The sequence below is a fragment of the Rattus norvegicus genome, chromosome 1, assembly GCF_036323735.1.
Source record: "Rattus norvegicus strain BN/NHsdMcwi chromosome 1, GRCr8, whole genome shotgun sequence".
Lineage (NCBI taxonomy): Eukaryota > Metazoa > Chordata > Mammalia > Rodentia > Muridae > Rattus > Rattus norvegicus.
Genome location: NC_086019.1, coordinates 233,830,799 through 233,846,422, shown reverse-complemented (window position 1 = coordinate 233,846,422; position 15,624 = coordinate 233,830,799). Strand labels below are relative to the sequence as shown.

Genomic DNA, 15,624 nt, shown 5'->3' with positions numbered 1-15,624 from the left:
ATTTTATATGTTTTAAAATATTTATATACAAAGTCTATTTGTAAAATCTTTCTTATTCAGCACTGTATTTATGGAAGTCATCCATGTTTTATTTGAAGAATATCAATTTCATTGCCGGGCAGTGGCCAACTTGATACTGTGTCACAGTTTCTTGTTTGTGCTACCCCATGACCCATACTATTTTCATTGGGATTGTGGTAAGCTATCTTGCCCCAAAGCAGCACATTTCTAGGAATGCAGTTGTAGGCTATGAAATTTAGGTACCATCATCTTTGTCGGAGAAGTCAAATTATTTATCCAAACTAGGTTCATTGATTTCCCTTTCTACCTTCACTATATGAGAGGATATCTATCTTGGTTACTGTTCTATTGCTATAAAGAGGTGATTTATAAAATAATACATTTAATTGGGACCTTGCTTACAGTTTTATAGGGCGAGTCCATGACCATCATGGTGAGAAGCATGGAAACAGGCAAGCAGTCAGGTATGGTATTGGAGAGCTTACATCTTATGCACAAGTCAGAGGCAGAGACAGAAGACAGACACAGACAGAGATGGAGACAGAGACAGAGAGATCAAGAAAGGAGAGACTCAGAGAAAGAGACTGAGCCTAGTGTGGGTTTTTAAAAGCCTCAAAGTCCTCACCTAGTGATGGCCTCTGCCAACAAGGCCACATCCCTTACTCCTTCAAAACAGTTCCATCAATTAGGGAACAAGCATTCAAATATGAACCTATTGGAGCCATTGTTATTAAAACCACCACAGCATTTTATTCTAGATCCTCTGCAAGTTTGGTATTTCTATCTTTCCAAACTTTTGCCCACCTGGTCTTTTGGTTTTTATTATAATTTCCAGGTAACTATTGACCTATGTATCTTCCCTTATCTGAATTAATGTTTTGTTTCACAAACTATTACACACACACACACACACACACACACACACCACACACACACACACACACGTATGAATAGCCTATGAAGTGATCAATGTTATATCAAGTTTTCTTTCTATTCAACCATCGTGAGAAAAATTATTTCTGAAGGTTCCGATGGAATACATTTATTTAATCTATATTTACTTCAAAAGATATTGTTGTTTTAAATTTGGGAAACTAAGTAATAGAAGTTTTTCTCCATGGAATTATTTTGTTAACTTTGCACTTGAAGATAATCTCACTAAAACTTGGCATTGATCCCTTGTCTTCTTTTGTACTTACTTGATGAACACTGTAGCCTTAGAAGCCAGCATAGAACCGAGGTTCTGAAGAGGCTTGCAATGAAATGAAATAATTTGATTTGGTATTTTATTTCATGTTGCCTCAAAATGGCGTTTTGTAATGAAAATGGAATATCAGCCAGGTATAACCAAGTATAACTTGTATCAACTACAGTAAACATTCAGCAACCTCCCCTCTTTTCTCTGGCACCATCAGTTTGTACTCTTTTCCTTCAGCATCTCTAAAGGATAATTACAAACTATAAGGCATGATGACTTTTAATGAGAGGCTTTGGGGGGGCACTAGAATATTAAGATATGGCTTTTGGGTTCTAGTTTGGCACAAGTCCATCTACCATAGAGGTGGCAGTGGGATGTATTTCACAAACCAACTCCAGTCAATTACAGTGATGAACAGAGAGATATTCCAGAGTCATGGTTGGGCTGTGAGGGAGAATATTGTAATGTCAGACATGCTGATTGTGGTGTAATGTCCTGTCACCTGCCACCTCAAACAGCAATTCTCAAGTTTGCCACATCACATAAGAATCATCTGGTGGTTTTTTTAAACACAGACCATGCTCAGGGCTATCAGATCATTACATTAGAAACTCTGGGAAGAACCCAGCCATCATTTTTTAAAACAAATACACAAATCCATAAAAATGATACATTAGTCAAGTATTGTCATGTTTGACATGTGTACATTGCACAATATTTAAATCGATACAGACAGAGTCATGTCCTCAAACATTCCTCATTTTGTTATAGTAAAACATTTCAAAGTGTCTCCTTCCAGCATTTGGAAATATGTGGTATGGAATTGTTATCTTTAGCTGCCATACTGTATGGTAATACCCCAGAGCTTCTTGCTAGCTGTATTACTGGAACCCTGGCCAGTCTTTTCCCATCTCCCACCCCCTTTTCTCCACAGTATCCGGTCCTTGTTATTCTCTAAACTTTTATGATACCAGCTATTTTAGACTCCACAAGAGAAAGCGCATGCCTCCCTTGTGGTTTTGTTCTTGACTGGCTTCGATTAACACAAGGGTCTCTAGTTGTGTTCATGTGATCACAAATGACAGGATTTCACACTGTTTAAGGCTAAGTAGTACTCCATGGCATTCATCTACCATATTCACTCAATCCATTATTGTTTAACAGGCACCTAGGTCATTGCCATTTAAATCAAGACTCATTCTATTTTTAATTTTCTTGAAAACTTACAAAGGGTTTCCTGTCATGGCTGCACTAGTTCTGTTTCTACACTCAGTGTGCGAAAGTTCTCTTTTCTCCTTGCTGTGGTAATACCTCGCTGTTATTTATTTGCATTTCCCTGATGATTAGTGTCTTAGGGTTTCCATTGCTATGAAGAGTCACTGAAGCAAGCAACTCTTATAAGGGCAAACGTTTAATTGGGACTGGGCTTACAGGTTCAGAGGCAGACATGGTACTGGAGGAGATAAGATTTCTACATCTTGATCTGATGGCAGTCAGAAGACTGGCATCCTCTGGCAGCTAGGAGGAAGGTCTCTCAAAGCCCAGCCCGACAATGACACACTTCCTCCAACAAAACCACACCCACTCCAACAAGGCCACACCTCCTAATAGTGCCACTCTGTGGGCCAAGCGTATTCAAACCACCACAATCAGCAATGTTGTATCTTTTTCATATACCTGTTGGCTATTTGCATGTCTTCTTTTGATAAATGTCTATTTAAAGTTATTGCATATTTTAATGGAGTTAATTTGAGGGGGTTGCTGTTGAGTATATATTCTGGATATAGCCCTTATCAGTTACACAGTGGGCAAATATTTGCTCCCATTTTGTAAGCTATTTTTGCTACAGTGAGGATTTCCTATTCAGCACAGGTAGCTTTTATTTTCTTGAAACCCTAGTCTATTTTGCTTTCATTGTGTGTTTAAGGCCTTGTCCAAAGAATTCTCTCCCATCCCAGTGTCCAAAATAATTCTTTTCATATTTTCTTTTAGTGTTTTTATAGTTTCAGGATTACATGTAAATCTTGCTACATTTTGGTTCATTTTAATATCATTGTAACTGGTAAGACATAGTATTCTTTGGTCATTTCTTCTTCTTCTTCTTCTTCTTCTTCTTCTTCTTCTTCTTCTTCTTCTTCTTCTTCTTCTTCTTCTTCTTCTCCCTCCTCCTCCTCCTTCTTCTTCTTCTTCATTAAGATGTTTTTTTTTCTTTAGAGAATGATGTGATGTCTGTTAGTTCTATTTACTCCATGGCAACCTTTAACTGGAGTGTTTCTCTGTTGATATTCTGTCTGGATGATCTGTATCTGCTGCTTCAAATGGCATGCTGCCATCTTCAGACATTGTTCAGGTGTACCCGGTCTAGTATTGCCTGCTCTATGTGTACCTCCATCATTTGGTACATATGTATTTAGATTTCAGCTCCTGCTAAACTCATGCCTTTGTTATCATACACTGTACTTCATCATGACCTTTTATTCCTTTGACTTTATAGTCCATTTTATCTTAAATTAACATGGCTGTTCCTGTTTTTTAATAAGTTCTGTCTGTAAGGAATGTCTTGCTTCATCATTTCATTTTCAGGCTGTGTGTGTCCTAGGAGGTAAACTGAGTTTTTTGTAAGCAACTTACGGTTGGATCATTTTTATCTACTCAGTAACTGTCTTTTAATGGTCAAATTTAGCTTTTTTTTTACATTCAAAATAATTATAATAGTAAAGGTCTTACCTCTCTCTCCCTTCTCCTTGCTTCCATTTTTGTTTTCTCCTTCCCTCTCTCTCCCCTCCTCTATTCTACCCTCCTCTTCCTGCCTCTCATAATGTTCTTTGGCAGTTAAGTGAATTACATTAATAGTATTTTTTTATTCCTTTGCATATTATATGTTTGCTTTGTGGTTATCATGAAGTTCACATAAGCAATACCTTTTGAGAGCTTGCTTGAGGATCTGGCAAGAGTTGCAGATACTAATATTTACCCTTTACCAAAAACCAGTCCTTCTGTATAGGGGAAGTTTACCTTTATCAGCTGAAGGCACACAGCCTTGGAAGGGAGGAATGGAACATCCCTGTCTAGCCATCCAGATCATCTGAATCAATCCTGGCAATCAATAAGGGAACAGATGTCACAGCCATATCTCTGTCATATCTAAAAAAATCTTTTGAATGTAGCAAAAAAAATTGAAAGTACAGAAACTAAAAATTATTAGGATAGGAACAGAAACAAACAGGGCCAATAAGGTGATTTGGTAGAGACAGGCATGTGCTGCCAAGCCTGATGACGCAGGTTCTACCCTACTGCCCACATGGTAGTAGGGAAATACTGACTCCTACAAATTGTCCTCTTACTTTCACATGAATAGCATGGCAAGCAGCCTCCCCCAAAATCATGATGCAGATTAAATGGTTCCTACTTTGTTTCTATTTGGTTGCAACAAAGTATGAAGAAGATTTGGAACCACCCTGAGGTTGGTGCCCTGATGAACCTATATGATTTGTAGACCTTTGGAAGTGGTCTATTGGAAGAATATATATATATATATATGTTGGGAACATCAGTTAGGGTTTTATCCCTATGAAGAGACACCATGACCAAGGCAACTCTTATAAAGGAAAGCATTTAATCGGGGTTGACTTATAGTTTCAGAGGTTTAGTCCATTGTCATTATGGTGGGAAGCAAGGCAGTAGGCAGGCAGATATGGTGCTGGAGGAGCCAAGACTCTGACATCTTGATCTAGCAGAGACATGCTACACTGGGTGGAACTTAAGCACAGGAGACTTTAAAGCCCGCCTCAATGGTGATGTACTTTCTCCATCAAGGCCATGTTTTCTAGTTGGGCCATTCCCTGTGGGCCAAGCATTCAATCACATGAGTCTATGGAGGCCAAATCTATTCAAACTACCACACCCTAGGACTCTATAAGGCGAACTTAATGACTCTTCTGGTTGAGCCCTAAGGAACAAAACACCATAGAAAGTGCAGGCAATGAAGACTGCTATTGCCTGTTCAGAGAGCAATGAGAATCCTATCAGGAACTGGGCTCAGGCCATTAGTTGTATAAAGAGGCAAATAACCTGACTATGCCCTTAACATTAAGGTTGTCATGAGGTTGTCGTTCACTATATGAAGTCAGGTTTATATTGAGTTGAGAATACAGAACAGAGCAGAAAACTATGAAAAATGTTCAGTTTGTCCAAAACAAGAAAGTCGTGAATGTGTTCTATGGTGCAAAGTAAGGGCAGGCAAGGTGGCTACAATTGCCACAGGGATCCTTAAACACTAGAAAAGTAGGGAGGGTGCCTTGCAAGGAAGGAAGCATCTACCCGGTGAAGGCTCCGGGCGGGAAAACTATGATCTTATTTGAAAATCTTTCATTTAGGAAGGGAGCATCTATGTGTAAAACATGGAAAAGCCTGAACAGAGAGTGGTTCGAGCTGGATCTGCTGCTCCAACAGAACCACGTTGGTGAAAGTCTCTTTACATACAAACCCGCAGGCATTCGGAGTCCACTGCGGCTATGCCAAAAGAGGACCATGCTACTTCTCCAGCTGGAGAAATTGTCCACGTGGTCCTGGTGTTGCTGCACACAGAATGCAGCAACAGTGGGATCAGCAAGACTTGCAGCACGGTTCCAGAGTAAAGCAGGTCAGGCCAGACAGTGCATGGCAAGAACAAATGCCCCGCAAGTAGCTTTGAACAGGCCAGTGAGAGGAACGTTGTAGGGGAAACCTAAGCCACAACCAGGAATGCAGAATATTTCCTAAGGAAAGCCAGAGAGACAACCTGCAAAAGCCAGCAGACAGACATGTAGGGTGGTAGCATCAAGGCTAACAAAGTCTGTTGGAGTACAAATGATGCTGTCCCCACAGCTCCGGGTACCAACCACGGAGCTGCAGGAAATAATTCTGCCCTGCAGCTGAGTTTCTGTCTTGCTTTGGCCATACCCCCTGCCCCTTGGTGTTTGATTTTAAGATGTCATGGGCCTGAGTTAAATTTATCAGTGTCTTTTTTGTTTTTCGATCCTGAAACCCATTTCAAGGTTTCCATAATGTTCTGATATCATCTTTCTGAATGAACTTTTAACCCCCTTGGAATTATGAAATCCTACTTGCATCTCAGCAGCCCAAACATTTGTTGATATATATATTCTGTAAGCTTTCTCATCCTTCTCGCTTTGTTTCTTCTTCTATGCTGTGCATTTTCCAATAGCCTGTCTTCAAACTCACTAATTCTCACTTCTCTTTGATCTCTGCTACCGTTGATGCCTTCTGTTGCATTTTTAACTTCACCACATGGTACTTTCAGCTCAAGACCGTGTTTGATTTCTTATTAATTGTTTCCATCCCTTTGTGAGGTTGTCTGTTTTGGAGCATCCTTCCCTCACAACTCAGAGTTTCCTTAAAACAGCTGTTTTATATTTTCTGCTTGTGTTCCAGTGCAGAAGGCTGCCTGGTCAGCTGCTGATACTTTGAGGACTAGACAAAGCCACGTCTTCTGAAAGCTCTAGATATTGTCAGCGTGAGACATCACCTGGGCCCTGAGGGAGCCTTGTTTATTCCTGCACCATGGCATAAGTATGAAATATTTCTCACAGGCTTGTGTGTTGAATTATTGTCCTCAGCTAACAATATTATTATGAATATTAATATATTATTAGAATAATTGCTATTAGAAGAGACAATAGGAACTTTAGGGGTGAAAGAGCCAAGATGGGAGAGAGGGCCACAGGGAAATAAATTCCTTTGAAGGTTAGATCTGGTCCCTGCACTGTGCTCTCTCATGTTTCCTGGCTGCCATGGGCAGCTTTGTTCTACCATGCTCTCATCAGAGCTGGGTGATGTCTCTGAAGCTGTGAGCTAAAATAAGTCTTTAACTCCCTAAATTGTTTATAATTAAAAAAAAAAAAAAACACTAACGCAAAACCCCAACACATCCCAGTCTTCCTAAACTAGTTTTCTGTGTTGTAAGAGGCAGTCTAACTACGTTGCTAAGGTTGGACTGGAACTCACTGTGTAACTCAGGTTGAACTTGAACACCTAATTCTCCTGCCTCATCCTCCCAAGTGCTGGGATTACAGGCACATGCCATCAAAGCCCCTCTAAGCAGTCTCTTCCTTTTCTTGGAGCCTATAGTCACTTCCACTAGATCAGCACTAGGTGGTGCCCAGGTCCAGATTTGCCAGGTCTATGCTGTCACTCCCTCCATACTAAAGTGCAGTCCACACCCAGGATTGTCCCTAATAATCTGTTAGTAAATTGTTTGTGAAGCAGAGGAAATGTCTGAGGAGGGTAGCATGTCTCCACAAACCTCTCCCATCCGAGATAATCCCAGATGGCTCATCTATGATCACTGACCTGTGCTGGTCAGACAATCCAGGGCTTTGTCTGGAGTCTCCATAAAAAGATCACCTTTATCTTCTACTTCGCACATGCGCTCGTGAAGATCCTAAGCTCTCTCACGTCCTGGGCCCACAGCTCACAAAGGCGAGCACAACACTAACAGTAGGTTAGGCTCAAGGTCCACATCTCTATGAGCTGTTTGTTGCTTAGGTGGATCTATGGTTTAAGGACACTGCAACCAGTCATCTTTGATGCTGGCTGGGAGAGAAGTGTGATGGCCTGTTGCCACACATCTTCCTGTGACATTAGAATTATTCCAGAGGTTACTTGGGATTAACTCTCCCAGGTCCAGTTCTAAATCCCAGGATGAAGTCAGTTTTAGGACTACTATCCTACTGGTAATCCTGAAACAGGTCTCCCACCACACCATGCTGTCTGAAGTTGGGGTAGTAATAATAATAAAGGCAGAACCTAGGCCACCTAGGCTGACGTTAATCTTGGCCATACCTGCATTTCTCAGCTGCAAAATCCTGCAACATTTCAGGAGGGCATCAAGTCTTACAGTGCAGTTAGCAGTGATGCAGACTCAAACATGGCTCTGTTTCATTGGAGGACAGGTGAGAGCACTGGCCTTACAGTGCAGTTAGAGTTCAGGGGATGGATAATAGAAGGCACCTCTGGACCACCAAATCTGGTGGGAAACTAGGTCATAGCTGATGAGTCTTTCAGCCTGTAGAGTCCGGAAGAGAGTGAACATTCCTCAAGGCCCTTACAGCAGTAAAATCTGGGTTATTCCCACATACATACATACATGTCTCTGCCTGATGCCAGAGATAGTCTAGAAGCTCTGTCTGCAAATGTGGCTTTTGGGTACTACTGCGTGCTTGATCTCAGTACAGTGAGCATGACATTGGACTCTGAGACAAAACTATGTGCCAGCTCACATGTCCTGCTCCCCGGTGGCTTAAGTCTTGCATCCTGGGGTTGAAGGAATGGTGGAAGCAGGTGTGTCTTTGCACCTGACCTAATGCACTTGCAGTAGCTCAGTCTCTAGGTTAGCTTTACGGTAAAGCTTTGGTCAACACTACTTTTCATTATAGTGGGCACTGGGTTTTCAAGTCTAGGGCCTGGACTGAATTCTCTCATCCTCTCATAATTGAGTGTGATTTCCCCCACCCACCCCTATCCCTGGACCGGGTATACCGCCTGAAGTTAGAATAGAGGTTTAACATCCTCCTTTCCACCCTCTTCAGCATCTTTTTCATTTTGTTATACTGAAGTCCAGCACACAGGGATCACTTGATTTCTTCAGTTCTGAGGCTGGTATTCTGGTGTATGAATGGTGGTACAAGTTGATTTTTTTTTACAGAGAAATGATCACCAGAGTGAGTTGAGCAACGGCTCTGGAATCCTTATTTCTAAATGATCCCAAAGAAATCCCACAGTGTAACCAGGTTTGATCAGAATAGGTGGCTGGCAGTGGTTTTTAAACCCAGTCTTATTTTTCTCCCACCAGTACTTCTCATAACCTCTTTAAATATGGTTTTTACTGAATAGTCTCACACCACATGAAGTTTTCAATACTGTACAGTATAACTGGCTGGTTTTGTGCATCACCTTGACACAAGCTGGAGTTATCACAGAGAAAGGAGCCTCCCTTGAGGAAATGCCTCCATGAGACCCAGCTGTAAGGCATTTTTCTCAATTAGTGATCAAGGGCGGGAGGGCCCATTGTGGGTGGTGCCATCCCTGGGCTGGTGGTCTTGGGTTCTATAAGAGAGCAAGCTGAGCAAGCCAGGGAAGCAAGCCAGTAAGTAACATCCCTCCATGGCCTCTGCATCAGCTCCTGCTTCCTGACCTGTGTGAGATCCAGTCCTGACTTCCTTTGGTGATGAACAGCAATGTGGAAGTGTAAGCTGAATAAACCCTTTCCTCCCCAACTTGCTTCTTGGTCATGATATTTGTGCAGGCATAGAAACCCATGTGCAGACATATGGTCATCTCTTGAGATCTGTGGGTTCCATATGTTTAATGTAATGAGAGATTGGAAATATTTTTAAATGTATTTGTATCAAATATATATATATACTCTTCTTGTCATTATTCCCTAAACAAGACACTATAAGAACCATTTTATCTACAATGGATTAGATATTATAAGCAATAGAAATGTATGTAGGTTCGTTGTAAATAGTATGCCACTTGATGTGAGGAACTTGGGTATCTTCATATCTTGGTATTATTCAAGAGTCCTACAGCCAATTTTCTACACATACCAGGGGACCACTCGTTTGTATTTTTAAGACCAGTATATAATCTATGTGTATCATATATATGTATGTGTGTATACACACACACACACACACACACACACACACACACACACACACACACTATTATCCTGACTTCATGGGGTACAACGTTGGCTATATTAAGGTTATATAACTGATAGAATAAGAGACAGATTTTTGAGAATTACTCATTGTGGAGTTAATCTTGATTTCCAGTCTGATTAACTGAGAAACAGGTAGGAGGTTAGTGTGCATCTGCTCTATAAAGCTGTTGCCAGAGAAGAATGAGTAAGGAGAAAAGGAGAAATCAGGTATCCTCTTTCTGTTTCTTGACCTCCATGGGGTGCAGTGCTCTGCTCTACCATGAACCAAAAATCAGTCTGTCTCACTATAAGTTCTTTTTTCAGTTGTTTTCCCATTATGATGAGAAACTTAACATGGAAATTTGGTAGTGGCGAAGTGGGGCCATTGCTATGACTACCTGGCAGTACAGATGTGGGAGGAATCTAGAAGTTTGAAAATATTGGCTGGAAGAAACTAAAAATAGTCCAGGATGTGCTTAATGCATGATTCTATTGAGAGCTCAGAAGACCAGGATGCTGAGAGCAACGTTGGCAATGAAAGCTGTGCTTCTGTGTTCTGGATGGGGTCAAGGACACAACTTGAGAATTAAACCACAGGCTATTTGTGTCATACTGTGGCAAACTGTTTGTCTACATTTTTTTTATGCCTTGAGACTTTCAAGCTGAGTTTAAAGAAAATGGATCAATTGATACAATGAAAAGAATTCAGTATGCACTCATTGATAAGTGGCTATTAGCCCAAATGCTTGAATTACCCTAGATACACAGAACACATGAAACTCAAGATGGATGATCAAAATGTGAAGGCTTCACTCCTTCTTTAAAAGGGGAACAAGAATACCCTTGGCAGGGAATAAGGAGGCAAAGATTAAAACAGAGGCAGAAGGAACACCCATTCAGAGCCTGCCCCACATGTGGCCCATACATATACAGCCACCCAATTAGACAAGATGGATGAAGCAAAGAAGTGCAGGCCGACAGGAACTGGATGTAGATCTCTCCTGAGAGACACAGCCAGAATACAGCAAATACATAGGCGAATGCCAGCAGCAAACCACTGAACTGAGAATGGGACCCCCGTTGAAGGAATCAGAGAAAGGACTGAAAGAGTTTGAAGGGGCTTGAGACCCCATATGAACAACAATGCCAAGCAACCAGAGCTTCCAGGGACTAAGCCACTACCCAAAGACTATACATGGACTGACCCTCGGCTCCAACCTCATAGGTAGCAATGAATAGCCTAGTAAGAGCAATGAATAGCCTAGTGGAAGGGGAAGCCCTTGGTCCTGCTAAGACTGAACCCCCAGTGAACATGATTGTTGTGGGGAGGGCGGTAATGGGGGGAGGATGGGGAGGGGAACACCCATATAGAAGGGGAGGGAGAGGGGTTAGAGGGATGCTGGCCCGGAAACCAGGAAAGGGAATAACATTCGAAATGCAAATAAGAAATACTCAAGTTAATAAAGAAAAAAAGAAAAAAACATTAGAAAAAATAAGAAAAGTGAGAAGAAAAAAAAAGAAAAGAATTCAGGGTCATCTGGTGTTCAGGCTGTAGCACCGTGGTTGCTAGACACCTTTAGACATGTGTCCAAAGGAAATTATGAACGAAGTGTATGGTAGAAAGGTTCTATTTTCTTTTTCACTTTACCCTAAGAAGAAGGGAGCTTAAAGCTAGGGCTGTGAAAGCATGACTGCTAAAGAGGTCAGGGACATAAAAAAAAAATGTTTTCATTAGGACAATAGGAAAATGTCCTGATGAAATCTTGGATCCTTTTCACAGTAGGCTCAAGGGTGTAAAGATTTTAACTTTGATTGGAAAAGAGAACTCTGGGGCACACTGCTGGTCCAAAGATTCCGTAGCTATATGGTTTTCTGAGTTTAGCCATACTCAGAAGCCACTGCAGCCATGGGTCTAAAAGAGACAGCCATGGCTCAAGCTGGTTGCAGACTTTGGTGTCATCTATGTAATACAGGCATGTAGAATGCAATAATTATAGGGTTATTATAAAAGCGTCTACCCAAGTGTTAAAGGAGAACACAGGAGACCTGACAATATATAGCAGGGTCAGAATCCCCATAAAGGGCTTCTGAGAAGGTTACATGTGAAACTTGAGGGAGAAACCTAAGCTTCGGTGTAGACCCTACGGTGTCATCGATATCAGGAATGTGGAACATCTGCCAAGGAAGGCTAGTATGCATGAAACTAGTAGAACCCATCCAAGGGAGAGACCACATAGCTGCTCACTTCCCACCACCATGTATCAGGATGCTAACCATGAACCGACAGTGCCAGGAACCAAGTACGCTGAGTCTCTGGCATTCTTCTCAAGAATGCTCTGCTTATTATATGGCCCCTATCTCCAGGAAAATTAAGCCAGTTACAGCCTCCAACCTTGGGACACCTAGCCAGTTGTCTGTTCTTATCACTTTTACAGCCTTTGTCTCCAGCCCTCTGTTCTTATCAGTTTATACCTGCAATTTATGGTTTAAGGCTATAGGGAGTGTGGTGGCAGTGATGAATTGTCCTGAGTAGCCTTCTCGCCTGCTTGTCTTTATAAGCCACTGTTTTGTTTTGTTTTTTAATTAAAGTCTGGGAACTTGATCAGAATATAGACTTGCTCTCCTTCTTTGTGCCTCCTGTCCCCCATTCTTTCACCCCCTCCCAGGTCTCCTCTGAACCCCCACAGGCTGGGGCACAACAGGTCTAAACATTTTCCCTGCTGGCTTTCAGTCTTACTTTGACATGTTTCTTCCTTTCTTTTTTGGAAATGGGAATGCCATTGTATAGTATAAGTAGTTAATTTTCTTTTTGGTTTTACAAGGACTCGTGGATAAGAATTTTCTTTGAGTCTTAGAGGACACTTTAAACTTGGACTTTTCAACAGTGTTGGAGCTCTTAAGACTATGGAGTCTTTTGGAGATGAACATAACTCACTTTGCATTAGGAGATGAACATGAGCCCTTTGAAGGCCAAGGGTAGAATGTCAAGATTGAAGAGGTATGTTTGTGGTCAGCTCTTAAAAAAACAGACTTGTGCTAGAAAGTTTTATCACCAGGGTTAAATGAAGAAGCACGCAAAAGATTAGTAAAGCAAACTTCTGGGTAAACCTATCAGGGGTAGAGGACCAACTAAGGGAAGAAAGAAAAACAATCCACCATAGGCCTTCTTTCTCTCTGTCTCCTGGGTACCATGGGTGAGCTGCTCTGCTCTCTCACCCACCAATCCCCCACTAAATGGGTTGAAACCTTTGAACTGTGAGCCAAAATAAGTCCTACCTTCCTTAAGTGGTTATAACAGATACTGTTTCATAGCAGAAAGAGTTGCTAAGTTGCCATAGCAACAAGAGGCTTCTTAGAGTGATGGAAGTACTAATGGGCACGGTTTGAGATGAGACAGTGCTAATACTCTGAAGTAAGACAATGACACTGTGGACTTAACAGGGGAAAAGTATACAGTATAGCCACTGACCCACTGGGTTATGCTGTTAACAGTTTGCAGAAATAGTTATTAGGAAAAAAATTTAGTTTACTAGGAAAAAAATTGCTTCCAAGTAAATAATGCATACTTCTTATGCAGTCCTTATTTCTACTTTCCATTATCAACAAATTACTAGTGTGTGTGTGTGTGTGTGTGTGTGTGTGTGTGTGTGTGTGTGCACTTTCCCTTCTATTTTTTTTTTTTTTTGCCTTATGGTGGGGTCCAATCACTCTGCTATTTCTCCCCTGCTTCTTAAAAAGCTTGGCTTGTGTTTTAACCTAGAGGAAGGCATTCATTCACCCATAATGTACATTGGCTTTTATCATGATATGGTCACATTTTTACTTTACAACTGGAAAGAATCAATAATCTGTAAAATATCTCAAATAGATACAAGCATGAAGTTTTTTAACTGAGTCAAGGGGCATAGATTTGAGCTGTAGGAGTTCTCATTATTTTCTTTCAAAACCTTAAGTGTCCCTTCTGCCCAGAGGCTAGCCCCCCTCTGCCACCCTGTACTCACTTGTCCCATCTTGGGTGAGCCACTTAGTTCATCCATTCCTTGCTTTGACCTCCATTTTCAAAATTGAGGAAAGCCACTGTACAGAAAAGGCTTCATGTTGAATAAATGTACAAAGCTAGTTTGGAAAAGCAAACAGTACTGCACAGATGAGGTAAAGGTGGCCCTGGGCCATCAGTGAGCCCTTATCAGTCACCCCTACTCCAGTTCTGCACTTTAACACACAGAGCCTCAAAAGGAAGGAGATAGTCATTGTGCTCTTATGAGATCACTTGCTGCTTTCTCGCCAACAAGCCTTATTGGGGTTCCTGTCCCTCAAAAGAAAAGAGATGGACTGTCCAAATGGGAGCCTAGAAAGAAGTGGTCAGGCCTCCTGGGAACTGTACTTAGTGAGGAAAGGTGTTGGGGTGCACTGTAAGATTCAAACTTAAGGACAAAAGCTGCCTTAGGCAAACACCAGGCAGAATTTAGGATAACACCCTGTTCCAGGAAATGAGCTAACTGCCCTTAGCAGGCAGGGGTCCTTCACCACCCCCTCTGTGTGCCAAAGATATTTCCCCACCAAGGGCCTCCAATGACTTCAAAGGATGATAGGTGGCCATCAATGAATTCAAAAGATAATAGGCCCACCAATGAGAAATAACGAACTCATGCTGTAACCTAAAGCCTATACCCTGAAACAGTATAAAGAGTGTGGGCCTTTGTTCTTCAGGGTCGCCTGTGTCCCGATTACAGGGCCACCCCAGTGTACTGGATCATTAAATCTCTTGCTTATTGCATCGATCTCCATCTCCGTGTTTTCGTGAATGGGACCTCCTGGACGTAGGGCTGATCAGGTCCTACAACAGAAGTGAGTATTTCTGAATCTCTCTTCTCATTCAGTGATAGGTGACATCTGATCACACAGCTGCCTCACGGTCTCAGTGTGGTCACAGCACACTGCTCTGCACATCTGTCCATTAACACCAGTTGATCAGCACTGGAATGTGGCACTTTTAAGAGCAGGGTCCGAGGGGCTCCATGATTTTCCCCACCCGAAAGTTCCAAGATCTCTGATTTAAATTACAAGCTGCCTGGCAGAAAGGGGAACTGAAGGAAAAGAGGTGCTGGAGACAAGAGAGTCAGGCTCTGGGCTCAGCAGAGCTGGTCTCAATGTCACCAGTTACCAACTACATCAGAAGCCTCCTTTGAAATGACCAGCTTTCACTCATCCTCCGCTTTGGCTCTGATGAATCCCGCTGACAGCCAGCAGGGAGCAAGGCTGGTCCTTTCCTCTTATCCTAGAGTCTATTTGCTCTCTGGCCTTCACAGTCCTCTTCTCTCAGAAGCCCCAGGGCAGCAGCTTTTAGGACTTTCATTTGCAATGCACTAAAAGCAAGTGTTGGAGCTGAACTGGCTGCCAGAATGGGTGGACCTGAGAGAGCTAGAGGCTTCCCTATCTGTTTAGCAAAGCCTACTGCACACATCCCATTACCAATAGTCAGTCTACTGCGGGATGGCAGAAAGTTGATCAGTGCCCACTGGGGTCCTGTAGTCACAGGCCTGTGAATGCCTCTGGCAACCCCAGAGAGAACAGCCAGAGCTAGGGAGGGGCTTGGCTGAGAGAGTGGCTTAGTTAAAAAGCCTCACACCTAAGCCTCAGGGTAAAAGAAATGCGATGTAGGAAACTCCCTTAGCACCTTCCCCCTGAAGCCTGA

The 15,624-nt window shown here is 42.1% G+C and overlaps 1 long non-coding RNA gene across 1 annotated transcript; it reads left to right on the top strand.

Moving 5' to 3' along the window:
- The first annotated feature begins 3,424 nt into the window (after window positions 1-3,424).
- Window positions 3,425-6,807, top strand: LOC134485214 (uncharacterized). The gene is made up of 2 exons (XR_010063218.1): window positions 3,425-3,617; window positions 6,653-6,807. It is a non-coding gene; the product is annotated as an uncharacterized LOC134485214 (long non-coding RNA).
- The last annotated feature ends 8,817 nt before the right edge of the window (window positions 6,808-15,624 follow it).